Source organism: Choloepus didactylus, chromosome 4 (assembly GCF_015220235.1).
Source record: "Choloepus didactylus isolate mChoDid1 chromosome 4, mChoDid1.pri, whole genome shotgun sequence".
Lineage (NCBI taxonomy): Eukaryota > Metazoa > Chordata > Mammalia > Pilosa > Megalonychidae > Choloepus > Choloepus didactylus.
In genome coordinates this window covers 63,724,021-63,738,706 of record NC_051310.1, presented here as the reverse complement: position 1 = coordinate 63,738,706, position 14,686 = coordinate 63,724,021, and the positions used below count along the sequence as shown (strand labels likewise).

The 14,686-nt window shown below is 40.2% G+C and overlaps 1 protein-coding gene across 3 annotated transcripts in view; it reads right to left on the bottom strand.

Annotated features, from left to right (window-relative positions):
• LOC119531486 (zinc finger protein 705A-like) overlaps nt 1-14,686 on the bottom strand; it is a 231,384-nt gene that overhangs the window by 208,059 nt on the left and 8,639 nt on the right. The window lies entirely within an intron of this gene.

Here is a 14,686-nt window from a genome sequence, read left to right as displayed (position 1 = left end):
GCTGGACAGAGGCAGAGTGTGTGTGGCATGCAGGAGGGGAGGACCCTCAGTAGGTGGGCCTCTGCTGAGGGAGTAAGGCAACTTCTGCATGGGGACAGCCAGCAGGATGCCACAGACATCCCAGTGAGAGGCACCTGGAGCCTCAACGAGGGATTGGCCAATGGGCAGGGTCCTGCTGTGGACAGAGGGGTCTGGGGGCAGGGATAATTCTCCCTGGCTCCTGTACTTTCTGCTGGTCCCTCCTTCCTGTTGTCTTTGATCTTAGCTCTGCTTAGGAGTCCCCTTCACCCAGGCTCATTCTCTTGGAATTGAATGACATGAACAAAATTACAGTGATTATTCCCCATGTCCAGAAGGGGCCACACCCACAAATACTCAGGGAACATCAAGCTTCCCACATTGAGCTCTGCCACACAGGAGGGTGTTTTCTTTATAAAGAGGCCTCCAGTAATCTGGATAAAGTCCAAACCTCAGTGCATTGGGCCACCCCTTAACAAAATCAAAGTTTCTATTTACAATTGCTTCTACACCCAGAGCAATGTAGATTAAAGACTGACATATCTAAAACTGGGGTACATAATTTGATTTACCACATCAGTCAATCTCCACCTCTATTCCCACAAAGACACCGATGTCCAAATGTTTTTATCCACCCTGGATAAGTTTTGCCTGTTCTAGAATTTCATATTAATGGAAGCAAAGAACATGTGCTCTGTTAATAAAGGCTTCTTTCATTTAGAATAAGGATGTTGTTTTTATAAGTAAAGTATATTTATTTCTTAGTAATCCTCTTATATGTGAATTAGCATAAATTGTTTATCTAATTTCCTATTGATGGGATATTAGTTAATGGTGAATTAATCAGGGTTCTCCAGGGAAACAGATCCAACAAAACATGTATATCAGGATTGTAAGAAAGGTTTAAGTTTAACTTTCACATAGAGGTAACATGGAATAGGGAAAATGGTGGCAGAACCAGCTTAAACAAGCCCTGTGGTAAAGGGGAGAGAGAGAGTGAGCCATGATGTAATCCTAGAATCTACACCAGCTCCATATATGGAAAAGTAACCAGGGTTACTGGAATGTAAAGAGATATGAGGTATAATCAGAGGTGGGAACTCCTAGCAGGAAATTTAAACTGAATGAACTCTCTCAGATAGGCTGTACAATTCAAAATCTCAAAGATGGGCTAGGTAGCTCTCTCAGGCTGTAACATCTGTAGTACTCAGCCAATGGGGAAACAGGGGAGGTACTTGTGCATTAGGAATAGGAGATTAAAAGATCACCATGTTCTTCCTCCTGCATGCCAGCCCACCATGTTTCTGGCTGTGCACCCTATCTTGCAAGATCATAAATAAATTCTTTTCTCTTCCAGAATTGAGTGAGCACTTATTCTCTTACAGGTCTGCTTTATTTCTGACAACTTGGGAGCTCATCCAGGATCCAGAGCTTCAGAGGGGGCCCCCAAGGTGGAAAAAGGGAAGGCATGCCCTGCCAATTGAGCAGTCTCAGAGTCCACCATTGGGGGTCCATCTCCAGCAGCTGAAGGGCCCAAGACCAGATGCTTGGATCTGCCAGTTGTGGATGAGAAAAGGGGGAAAAGGAAAGGCCTGCCTCTGGTTGACCAGGCAACTCCATGCATGGACCAAGGTAAGGAAAGAGGACTATTAAATATTATATTGCCATGGTGGTCAGGAATTCTTGATAAGTCTGAAGCTGATTGTGTGTGACTGAGACATGTGACATACTGTGAAGCAAGTGTGAAGTCCCAATTTGCTGTTCCTGTCTCCCATGAAGGAAAGGGCCAGAGATGCATGAAGCAAAAGGAACTGAGAAAAAGAAGCCCAGACAAGACTCAGAATGGGGAGTAGAGGCAGTTGGCTGGCCAGGGAGGAAGAAAAGGGGGCACATATAGCGTTCCTCAGAGATATCCCTCCAAACAGTCCACTAGGTAGAATGTTAAAATTTTGGACCAATAGCAATTGGACCAAGGGAAAGGACAAAAAGAAAATGATTAAATATTGTTGTTACATTTGGACTGAAGAAAGCATTTCACTGCTAGATGTATTCTGGCCAAAGTATGGGACAGAGGAGGATTGGCTCTGTGCCAAACTTGTAATTTATGTTAATGAGAAGAAACCCTTTTCTAAGTAGTAGTCTGATTATGCCACATGCTGGCTAAAGAACAAAAAACTTCTCTTTACTCTGTGAAAGATAAAATCCAAACTCAGAAGCTGAATTGGTAGAATCTAAACCCTGGGACCCCTTATTAAGCATTCCTCCTCCCTATGATTTCCTTTCTCTCCCAGGGCAGAAATTGTTAGAGTTTGAAGACCTAACCAAGTCCATACAGGTTCCAGGGGAACAAGGAGGCCTGTTGGCACCAACTGCCCCACCAGATATGACCCATCAATTGTTGAGGAAAGAATTAGCACAGTGGAAAAAGGATATTTAGAATTTTCCATTTCCAAAAACTCTTGAAGGAAAGAGAGTAAGGGAACATCACCCCATTGAATCACTTTACCCTTAAGGGAGGTGACTATGGGGCCAAAAGGAGTGGGTATGTAGATGCCCCATTAACAAGTGTGGAAGTAAGGAATTTTAAGGAGATGTGCTAATAGAGGACCCAATGGGGCTGGCTGAGCAAATAGATCAATTCTTAGGCTCTAGCCTATACATGTGGTCTGAACTTATGTCCATATTAAATATCCTCTTTATGAAAGAGGAGAGAGGAATGGTGAGAGGGGTGGCTATGAAAGAATGGGAAAGGCAACAACTGCCAGGGCAAGGGGTGATAGCAGCAAAGCAAAAATTTCCAAGTACTGACACCAACTGGGATAATAATGATAAGGAGGAAAGGGCACAAATGAAGGATCTCAGAGACCTCATTATAGAGGGGATAAAATTGGCCATACCCAAGCCTCAAAATTTGGATAAGGCTTTTGAGGTGAATCAAGAGAAAGATGAGTCTCCCTCTGCTTATCTGCAAAGACTGAGAGATCAAGTGAGGAAATATTCAGGTATGGACCCTGATGACCCTGTAGCCCAGGGAATGTTAAAGATCAGCTATGTGAAGGGGTCTTGGCCTGATATTCAGAAAAGATCCAGAAATGGATGGATGACTAAGCCATTGGAGGAGTTATTAAGGGAAGCACAGAAAGTATTTGCAAGAAGGGACGACAAAAAGCAAAAGCAACAGACTAAAGTCATTATGACCACTCTCCACCACTTGGTCAAGAAAAGATGAGAAGCAGGGAATGGAGGAAGCAGACAGAGGTGAGATAAGGGAGTGGGCTGGGCTGACTTAAATAAAGGAGCAAGGAGAATGCAGAACTCTGAAGGGTGTTATCACTGTGGAAAACCTGGCCATTTCAAAAGGGAGTGCCCAGACTTACAGAAGGAGGGCCAAGTTATACCACTAATGAATTTCAAGGACTAGGAGAGTCAGAGGCTCCTCATCTCAGAAGCCCACTGGGAGTCTTTATTAAATTTAAAGGTGGGCCCATATCAAGAAGAAATTACATTCTTGATAAAAACTGTAGCAGCTCACTCCTCTGTAAATCATCTTTAAAAGGGGGCCAGGCTCTCTGGCAGTTCCCTCGCCACCTCAGTGGCAAAAGGGGAGGGATTTAAAGTTCCCATTCTTGAGCCTACTAACATTTGTTGGAAAATAATCAAATTATAGCTCCCTTGTTGCACATCTCAGAAGCTGGGACTAATTTATTAGGAAGTGACCTAATAATACCTATGGGACTGGATTTAGAGTTGAGGAATGGAAAAATTGAGGTTTTGGCCCTGCTCACTGAAGAAGATGAAAAGGACATTAAGGAGGAGGTATGGATAAAAGAAGGAAACAGGGAAAGGTTACAATTTCCCCCAGTTAAAATCAAGTTAAAGAAGAAAGGGGAGGTCATGTGCCAGAAACAATATCCTATTCCCCTTAAAGGAAGACAGGGATGTAAAACAAATGGTTTATAATGTAGAATGTAGGGGAACTAGCAATACAGAGCAATTAAGGAAGGGGGAACAATAATCCAAGAAGAACAGATAAGCTATTTAACGTTCTGGGGATGCACAGGAAAGACTATGGTCTGTTAATTTCTGATGGATATAGTAGGAACAAGTTCACAGAAATGTTGCTTTATTAGGTAACTTTCTTGGGGTAAAGTAGGAACATGTTGGAAGTTAAGCAGTTATCTTAGGTTAGTTGTCTTTTTCTTACTCCCTTGTTATGGTCTCTTTGAAATGTTCTTTTATTGTATGTTTGTTTTCTTTTTAACTTTTTTTTTCATACAGTTGATTTAAAAAAGAAGGGAAAGTTAAAAAAAAAAAAAAGAAAAAAAAAAAAAAACAAGGAAAAAAAAAAAGATGTAGTGCCCCCTTGAGGAGCCTGTGGAGAATGCAGGGGTATTCGCCTATCCCACCTCCATGGTTGCTAACATGACCACAGACATAGGGGACTGGCGGTTTGATGGGTTGAGCCCTCTACCACAGGTTTAACCCTTGGGAAGACAGTTGCTGCAAAGGAGAGGCTAGGCCTCCCTATGGTTGTGCCTAAGAGCCTCCTCCCGAGTGCCTCTTTGTTGCTCAGATGTGGCCCTGTCTCTCTAGCTAAGCCAACTTGAAAGGTGAAATCACTGCCCTCCCCCCTATGTGGGATCAGACACCCAGGGGAGTGAATCTCCCTGGCAAAGTGGAATATGACTCCCGGGGAGGAATGTAGACCTGGCATCATGGGACGGAGAACATCTTCTTGACCAAAAGGGGGATGTGAAAGGAAATGAAATAAGCTTCAGTGGCAGAGAGATTCCAAAAGGAGCCGAGAGGTCACTCTGGTGGGCACTCTTATGCATACTTTAGACAACCCTTTTCAGGTTCTAAAGAATTGGGGTAGCTGGTGGTGGATACCTGAAACTATCAAACTACAACCCAGAACCCATGAATCTCGAAGACAGTTGTATAAATATGTAGCTTATGAGGGGTGACAATGGGATTGGGAAAGCCATAAGGACCACACTCCACTTTGTCTAGTTTATGGATGGATGAGTAGAAAAATAGGGGAAGGAAACAAACAGACAAAGGTACCCAGTATTCTTTTTTACTTCAATTGTTCTTTTTCACTCTAATTGTTATTCTTGTTATTTTTGTGTGTGTGCTAATGAAGGTGTCAGGGATTGATTTGGGTGATGAATGTACCACTATGTAACGGTACTGTAAACAATCGAAAGTAGGATTTGTTTTGTACGACTGCGTGGTATGTGAATATATCTCAATAAAATGAAGATTAAAAAAAAAAAAAAAATAAAGGAAGACAGGGACTCCAACCCATCATTGAGGGTCTCCTTTGAGATGGACTCTTAGAGAAATGTATGTCCCCTTTTAATACTCCCATTCTCCCCATCCAGAAACCACATGGTAGCTGGAGAATGGTGCAGGACCTAAGGGTCATTAATCAAACTGTCCAGGTTCAACACCCTGTAGTTCCTAATCCTTACACTCTCCTGAGTAAAATCTCCTACAATCATAAGTTGTTTAGTGTAGTAGATTTAAAGGATGTCTTCTGGGCCTGTCCCCTTGATCCAGAAAGTAGAGACCTGTTTGCCTTTGAGTGGGAAGATCCCTGCAATGGGCCAAAGCAGCAATACAGACAGACAGTCTTACCTCAGGGTTTTACAGAGTCCCCCAATCTATTTGGGCAAGAGTTAGAAAGGATACTGGAAAAATTTCCAATCTCACCTGAGATCACACTTCTGCAATATGTAGGTTATCTATTAATATCAGGTAAAGAAAGGCAAGTGGTGGCTCAAGCTATGAAGAATCTACTGAAATTTTTAGGGGATCAAGGATTAAGTGTATCAAAAATTAAACTGCAATTTGTAGCAAGGGAAGTTAAGTACCTAGGCCAACTCATAAGTGAAGGAAAAAGAAAAATCCATCCAGAAAGGATCCAGGCCATAGTCAAGTTGCCTGTTCCTCAAACAAAAAGGGAACTAAGAAAATTCCTGGGATTGGTAGGGTACTGTAGATTGTGGATAGATTCTTTTGCATCTCAAACTAAAGGGCTACACCAAAAATTCATAGAGGAAGAGCCCGACAATATAGAATGGGAGGAAGTGGAAATGGAGACTTTAAATGAGCTCAGGCAGGCACTGGTGCAAGCCCTGTTCAAGGCTCTTCCTTTCCTCCAGAAACTTTTTCACCTGTTTGCTAGAGTAGATAAGGGAATGGCCTTAGGGTTCCTAACCCAAATCTGGGAAGACCAAAGAAGGCCTGCAGCTTTCCTTCCAAAGGTTTTAGATCCAGTCTCTAGGGGGTGGCCTGGGTGTGTTCAAGCCATTGCAGCAACTGCCCTTTTAGTAGAAGAAAGCAGGAAGTTGACTTTTGGAGGGGCATTAGTAGTTGGTACCTCTCATCAAGTGAGGACTATTCTGTCTCAAAGGGCAGGGAGATGGTTGACTGATTCCTGAATTCTGAAATATGAGGCAATTGTAATGGAAAAAGATGATTTGATCTTGACAACAGATCATAGCCTAAACCCAGCTTCCTTCCTCTGGAAGGGGCCTGAACAAGTAGAGACCCCTAAGCATGACTGTTGAGACCTAATTGAACACCAAACCTGAGTCTGACCTGACCTAAGGGATCTTCCCCTGCACTTGGGGGAAAGATTGTTTATAGATGGATCCTCTCAAGTCCTAGAAGGAGAAAGCTACAATGGCTATGCAGTTGTAGATGGGGTCACTTGCAGAGTGAAAGGAGCTAGCCAATTGCCCAATAAGTGGTTAGCTCAAACTTGGGAGTTGTATGCACTAAATCAAGCCCTCAAATTATTAGAGGGAAAAGATGGTACAATCTATACTGACTCTAAGTATGCCTTTGGGGTAGTCCACACCTTTGGAAAGATCTGGGAAGAAAGGAGATTAATCAACAGCAAAGGAAAAGAACTGTTTCATGAGGAATTGGTGAAACATTAACCAATCCACCCTTACCTAGAGAAATATCAGTGGTGCATATAAACAGACATCAGAAGGGCCCTACTTTTGAGGCAAAAGGCAAAAGGCAATAGGTTAGCTGATGAGAAGGCTAAGGTGGCCTCTCTCTGTCCCCCTTTAAAACTGATGGTCCTGATACCCTCTATCCCTGAAGAGTTTGGGGTCCCTCCATTCACTGCTAAAGAAGTAAAAGAGCTGGAACAGTTAGGAGCAACCTTAAATGTTCAGGGGAAATGGTTTCTCCCAGATGGCAGACAAATGTTGAATAAAATAATGAGGGAGGTATTAGCAGTCTTACACCAGGGGAGTCATTGGGGGGTACAAGCAATGTGTGATTTAGTACTTAGACAATTTTGATGTGTAGGCCTTCATACAGTTGCTAAACAAATATGTGAATGGTGCATAATTTGTCAGAAGATTAATAAAAAGGTCTTGATAAAACAGGTACAAGGAAGAAGAGAGCTGGGCCTCAGACCATTCCAGAGCATTCAAGTTGATTACACTGAAGTGCCCCCAACAGGTCATTTAAAGTATATTTTGGTAATTGTAGACCACCTCACCAGATGGGTGGAAGCCAACCCTCTATCCTCAGCTACAGCATTGGGAACTTCTAAAGTTATCCTTGAACAAATCATTCCCCATTATGGGTTAGTGGAAAATATAGACTCTGACAATGGCAGTCATTTTACCTCCTGTGTGTTGCAGAATGTCATGAGAAGCCTGGGTGTCACTTGGGACCTCCACACTCCCTGGCATCCACCATCCTCTGTGAGAGTGGAAAGAATGAATCAAACCATAAAGAAACATCTTTCTAAATTGGTTTTGGAAACAAAGTTACCCTGGATCAAGTGCTTACCTATAGCTCTACTAAGAATCAGGACTGCCCCTACAAAAGAACTGGGAATTTCCCCTTATGAAATGCTTTTTGGTTTGCCTTTCCCAAGGAGGACTGGAGAGCTCCCCTCCCCAGACATGAAGGATCTTTTCCTTAAGAATTGTATACTGGTCTTGTCTTCTACTCTATCATCTCTCAGGCACTGTGGATTGCTGGCTCAGACCCTGCCTCTTGAATTTGCTGCCCATCAGCATCAGCCTGGCATCCAGTCATGGAGAGAATCCAAACTTCAACCAATCTGGGAGGGACCCTATCAAGTTTTGCTGATGACTGAGATGGCAGTCCCCACAGCAGAAAGAGGCTGGACTCATTACACATGAGTAAAGGGACCAGTGCCTGAACCAGATGATAAGTATTCAGCAATTCAACCCAAATCCTGGAGACTGACTGACACCTCAGATCCCCTAAGGATCACTCTAAAAAGACAATAATTGAAAGAACATACTAAGAGGGAGGAAGGGCTGGATTAAACCCTGTGTTTGCATTATGCTCTGTGTATACCTTAATCATGAAATTGCCTGTACTGATCATAATGTTCCATATTCAAGGAGTAACAGGTTCTGCTAAACTGGTTGTAAGTATAGTCAAAGGCATAGAGTCCCAAACTGTACAATTTGACATTTGTCAAGTAATTAGCTGTAGAAATATAAAACATCAGTGACAACTGAGGGAGGAATATAAGCATTTATGTAAGCAGACTGTTGAAATAGAGAGCAAGATTGTTGGGGGCAAACATTTGAGAGTATAACTTATGAGTCACCTGACCACTGTTATTCTTGGAACACTGTTTGGTGGACAACAAAGTATAAGGGTTGGGTCTCTTCCAGGTTGGAGGGAAAACAATTAAGGGAAACTTGGGTGGAGTCTAACTCTTCAGTTCAAATTGACCCCAAAGTCATTAGAATACTTAAGGCCAGAGACTTAAAGCAGACCATAAAAATAGAGAAAGGTTAGGGAAATACAAATGCCTGGGTAGAATGGGTCAAATATACCATCCAGAGTCTAAACAGAAGTGACTGTTATGCTAGTACAACCAGCCAACCCATTGCCCAGATTGTGCCCTTCCCCTTGGGGATGAAAAAGCATGAAAAGGAGTTTAAATGCATAACACTCCTCTTTCAAAATGCTACTCCTGGTGAAAGTTGTATTATGTTGTCCTCCCTTTTCCCTCCAGTCCAGAAGGGATGTGTCAAGGCCATACCAGCTTCTCACCTTGGTCCCAGAAACCACTCTGCCTGTCTCTCCAGATGAGAAGAAGGGCTCTAGGATCTTGGTACCATGGTTTTGTATACACAAGTGTGGAATGTGAGCAAGGATAGTACTGGCAACTTCTCCAGCCTAAATATACCCTGAGCAAACTTCTGGTGGTACTGTGGGAAGGGTGTCCTCCAGCCAACACTATCTGAAAAGTGGGGAGGAATCTGTGCTCTGGTTCAACTGGCTATCTCATTCACCCTGGTATATGAAAGTAAAGAAAAGGTAGCAACCCAAGGCAAAGGAGAAAAGAGAAATGTACAAAATTTACCTGGTTCCATCAATGGAAGAATTTATGTAGACAGTATAGGGGTTTCCTGGGAAGTTCTTCATGAGTTTAAAGCTAGAAATCATGTAACTGCAGGATTTGAATCATTCTTATTCTGGTGGGTCACCATCAATAAAAATGTGGATTATCAGCTAAGATTTATCAACTATACCAGGGTTATCATTAAGGGAATAACAGAACAGTTAGATGCCACTAGCCAAATGGCATGAGAAAAGAGAATGGCCCTAGACATGATGCTAGCCAAAAAAAGGAGATGTCTGTGCTATAGTTGGGGGAGTTATTGCACATCCATCCCCAATAATATGGCACACAATGGAATTATCACCAAAGCTCTACAAGGCTTAACAGCTTTATTTCAGGAACTAGCAAAAAATTCTGGCATTAACAACCCATTCACAGAATGGCTGAAAAACAGGTTCAGAAAATGGAAATGAATTGCAACATCTATTTTAACTTTCCTTATCATTTCAGCTGGAATATTTGGAGCAGCTGGGTGCTACAGCATCCTGTGTGCCCACAGGCCAGTTCAGAGACCCATCAAAAACACTCTAATCAAGGATATCAGCAGAATAATCTGTACCTCCCTTAAGAATAAAGAGTCCTATGATGAGGAATGTGAAAAAGCTAGTAGCAAATTTGAGAAACTAAAATGTGAAAACTAAAAACAGAAAGAAGAGGGAATCTGTAAGAAAGGGTTAAGTTTAGTTTTTCACATAAAGGCAGCATGGAATGGGGGAAATGGCAGCAGAACTGGTTTAAACAGGCCTTGTGGTAAAGGGAAGACAGAGAGACCCATGACATAAGCCTAGAATCTGTGCCAGCTCCTTACATGGAAAAATAACCAGGGTTACTGGAATGTAAAGGATATGGGGTATAATCAGAGGCAGGAACTCCCAGCAGGAAATTTAAATGGAATGAACTCTCTCAGATAGGCTGTACAATTCAAAATCTCAAAGATGGACTAGTTAGCTCTTGGATGGGCTGTACAAATTAAAATCTCAAGGACGGGCTAGTTAGCTCCCTCAAATATGCTGTAACCTCTGTAGTACCCAGCCAGTGGGGAAACAGGGGAGGGACCTGTGCATTAGGAATAGGAGATTAAAAGATCACCAACTTCTTTTTCTCATGCACCTTTTCCCATCCACATTTCTGGCTGTGCAAGATCCTAAATAAGTTCTTTTCTCTTCCAGAACCAAGTAAGCATTTATTCTCTTACAGGTATCACTTTATTTCTGACACTTCCTAAATACCACATATACTACTTATTCCTTATGGGAAGGAGATTGTGGATATTTTCAAAAGAATGTAAGCAGCATATTACCTGAATGTGTTAACTTTATTAAAACTAAGAATATTCATCCTTATACATGTCAATTTTGGAGACAATTCCCTGACTCAAACAATATACAAGAAGAACAAATTAAATGTCAATATGAATCACAGTCTTCTCCAGGTGAATTCTGCCTGTATTATGCAAAATAGACTGTCTCTGAAATTAAAAGGGATTGGAGACAATTAGCAAACTCTAAAAAGTTCCCTGCACTAATATGTAAACAGGAAAGGAAAACTGTAGTGCCTAAATATAAGGTTAAATCACTATATCAGAAATGCATAGGAAAAGCTAACAAACATCATGTAGGGAGTGTGTAGCTAATTAAATGAACTTTTTATAACTCAGATAGTAATACTATTAATATTAAAGAACCTCCAATTGAACATAAGAGATGGGGGTTAATGAAGTCAACATGTCTAATATATAAATTAAGAGTAAACCAAAGGAAGTAAATCCTTGTCCCTTAAAATGGGGATGAAAAAGCCCAACACTCGAAGACTTGAGAAAGTAAGACATGATGGCTAATTCAACAGCAACAGTATCTAAACGTTCTAACTTAAATGAGTATCTGTTTGCTGATGGATTACATATATGAAAAGACCATGTGGTGACTCTCTTGGAAGCCACCATGAAGGACACTCAACATATAGATGAATTAACTACAGCCATGTTGATACTATCTTATAAACAAAATTTCAGAATACCCTCCACAGAAGGGAGAATTGACTGAAGAATATTAAATGGAACATGGATTAATGAAGGTCTTAATATTTCTCATCATGGCATGCAAATAGTTAAGTGAATGTCATGCAGCAATATATGTGATATAAAGAAAACTAACACATCTCCAATTAAAAGTATCTGGGAAATAGGGATTTATTATCAAATAATTCTACCTAACAAATGTTCTATATTAACTAGCAAGTATTAAACATTGGACATTTAGTAAAAACAGGAACTCAGCTTACTTTAACAAAGATACATCAACCTTATACACATATTAGTCACTAATGTTCTGAGTTATATTCTTTAGAGCCTAAAAGATATGAACAAAGAGATTAGCTTATTTGTGAAGAAATTAATCTATATCTAACTTGTGGCAATAAAACTGGAAGTAAATGTCCAGTAACCGGAAAAGAAGTTTCATCTCCTTACTTAGAATTTATTCCTTTAAAGAATGGCAGTTATGTAGTTATGTCATATGTTATAGACTGTAACATACCTCCATATCAATCCTCAATTTTCACTACCAATGATACAGTAGCATGCTTTGAAAAAATATTAAAGAAACATTTGCCTAAAGAGCAAATTGTTTGGGGTAATTTTCATATACCAAAAATACAACTGAGGTTACCACATCTAGTTGGAATCTTAGCTAACCTGAAGATTGAAGTCAAGGCCACTGATACATGGGCTAGCATTGAAGAGCAGATAGAATATACAAAGTCTGACCTTCTCAGACTGGAATTACATAAAGTGGACACTCCAGAGTGGATCAAGCAATGAGGAGAAGCATTGGAGGATGTCTGGCCTGTTGCTGCCTCAGCTACTAAAACAATTGCCAGCCTTGTGAGTTCTGCTACCTAAGGCATCTTTGGTGGAATAATTGACATATTAACTTATACTAAGCCCATAGTCATCCTAATAATTATTACTATACTTATATTATTGATTTTCAGGATTCTGAAATGTCTTCCAAATTCTGAGAAAAAGAAGGAATAGTAAGTGACAATGGAGAGAGACAAGGCAATACTGCTGCTTTATTGCATCTGCATAAAATCTTACTACAAGGCATTTGTAGTGAAGGATGTAAGTGGAAACTTCAATCTGCTGTATTAACTCTGGATGCTCTCATACTGTTAGGAAGATAATGCATAATTTTGACATCTTTTTGTAGCTAAGACTAACAAACTTAGCCTGAAATATATGTGTAAAATATGTGCAGAAAAGTTCCTGTATAGAAAATATTTGTTTTATGATACCAATCCAAATTCTGAGTGCTTCCTTCCAATAAAAACAGAATATAGAACTCATATCACAATTCAAGAGTTAAAGTACACTTTGCCTTACCATCACCTATTCCTTCTAGTAAGAGCTATAGGAGATACAAGAACAGCCAACCAGGCACAGAGCTTTGCAAATGAACATGACCAGCACCTGATATCAAGCATGTATATCCCAGCAACAAATCTGTTTCCACTGATGAGCAAGGTACCATGTCTGCTTAGCATTCTGATCTGCCAGAACACCCATGCTACCAGGAAGGAGATCCTGTACCCATCACTATGGAGGAGATCTTCCAGGATGACAGCCTCAATAACCTTCAACTCACCAGGACTTGGGGATGTGGTTATAATTTTGAGTCCACATGGAACTCTGATTTATCTTTGCTGTAAAAATACCACTTGGTGTGATGGAAAGTTTAAATGTAATCCTAAACAGTGTTTTGCTGTATACTACAATTACTGGTTTTGGAAATTCCCCAAAGAGGGTAACAAAGTAATTATATGGCATTTGGACTTTAATCACTGAATTAAATAAACCAGTAACAGAATACTGTAAATATCCTTTAGATTTTAATCCAGGTATAAGAAGTCTACTGTCAGAATGTATGGATAATGTAAGCCTATATTTTGAATAAATGGGCTACTGACCTTAATTGAATATAACCTACCCATGGGTATGGCCAATTCCTGAAAGGGCAAGAATTTCAGAGAGCAATGTTGATTGGCCCTTATGGAATGAACATTGGGGAAGAAGGAGAGCCAAGTATTAATGAAATTAATGATGGAATGAGTTATATAGAATTTGGAGAGAGAAATCAGTGGGAGAGGGCATCACAGGATCTAAGAAATCTGATAATGAGAATGCTGATTCCTTCTATCCATGCTGCTCTCATATACCACCTGATGTTTTCTGTCCTAATAGTAAAGAACCAGTTATTTCTCATGATATAGAAGCATATTTAACAGAACTGTTACCTAAAAACACTCAAATACAATTTTCAAATGACAAAAAGTGAAAAGGCCTTCCTACTTTTACTGGGACAGATGATTCATATCCTTCAAGTCCCATATTAGAACTTGAAGGAGAAGCTAAACAGGTAAAAAATCTGTGAGTATTTTCAAAAAAGCAGAAAGGCCCTCTCAGCCTTCTTACATATAGATAACATGTAATCACCTAGTCCTCTGTGAAAACATGATGGAGTTTCAGCTGTTACTTTAACCATAAAAAATTCATAAATAATGTAGCAATATTAAGTACAGTCCTAATCAAATATATGTTTATCAGTATGATGAAATGGCTAATCATAGAATGAAATGAAAAAAAACTATATTAATAAGTTAGAAACAAGTAACAGTAATCTCTTTTCCAATTTTTAGTCTTTATGCAAGTATATTATATTGCTCTTACAGAAATCATAGCTTAATTAGTAAAAATATTATCAGTAGAGTTTTATAGGCATTCAAGACTAAGTCTCTGATAATGTGGATACCCTCCTTTGATCTTGACACTCCTGGATCAAGATGCTTCAAATGAGATATTCATGTTCATGAAGCATCATTTAATGTAAAAATAGAATATAACTTAAAGTTACTCTAAATCAAGATGCTATAAATTGTAACTCAAAAAGGAGCTCTCTCTAGTCTCAAAACTAGCTTTGGAGGAGTGGGGGCCCCTTCTTGGTAATGTATCAATTAATTTTTACATTGTACACTGGTTTCTTTTAGCTTAAGTGCTCCTTTAGTAAAAATGTGTTAAAGGTGAAATCTTTTCTTAAGTGCTCTTTACTTTTAAACAATTGCCTGTCCCTAATACACTTAATTGAGTGGGTGGTAACTTGATGAAGCCCAAACCTATTAAATCAGGATGTGATTAGGCTCAGGCCTTTTCTAATGGAGATCACAGGGATGAGGTGTAAAGAA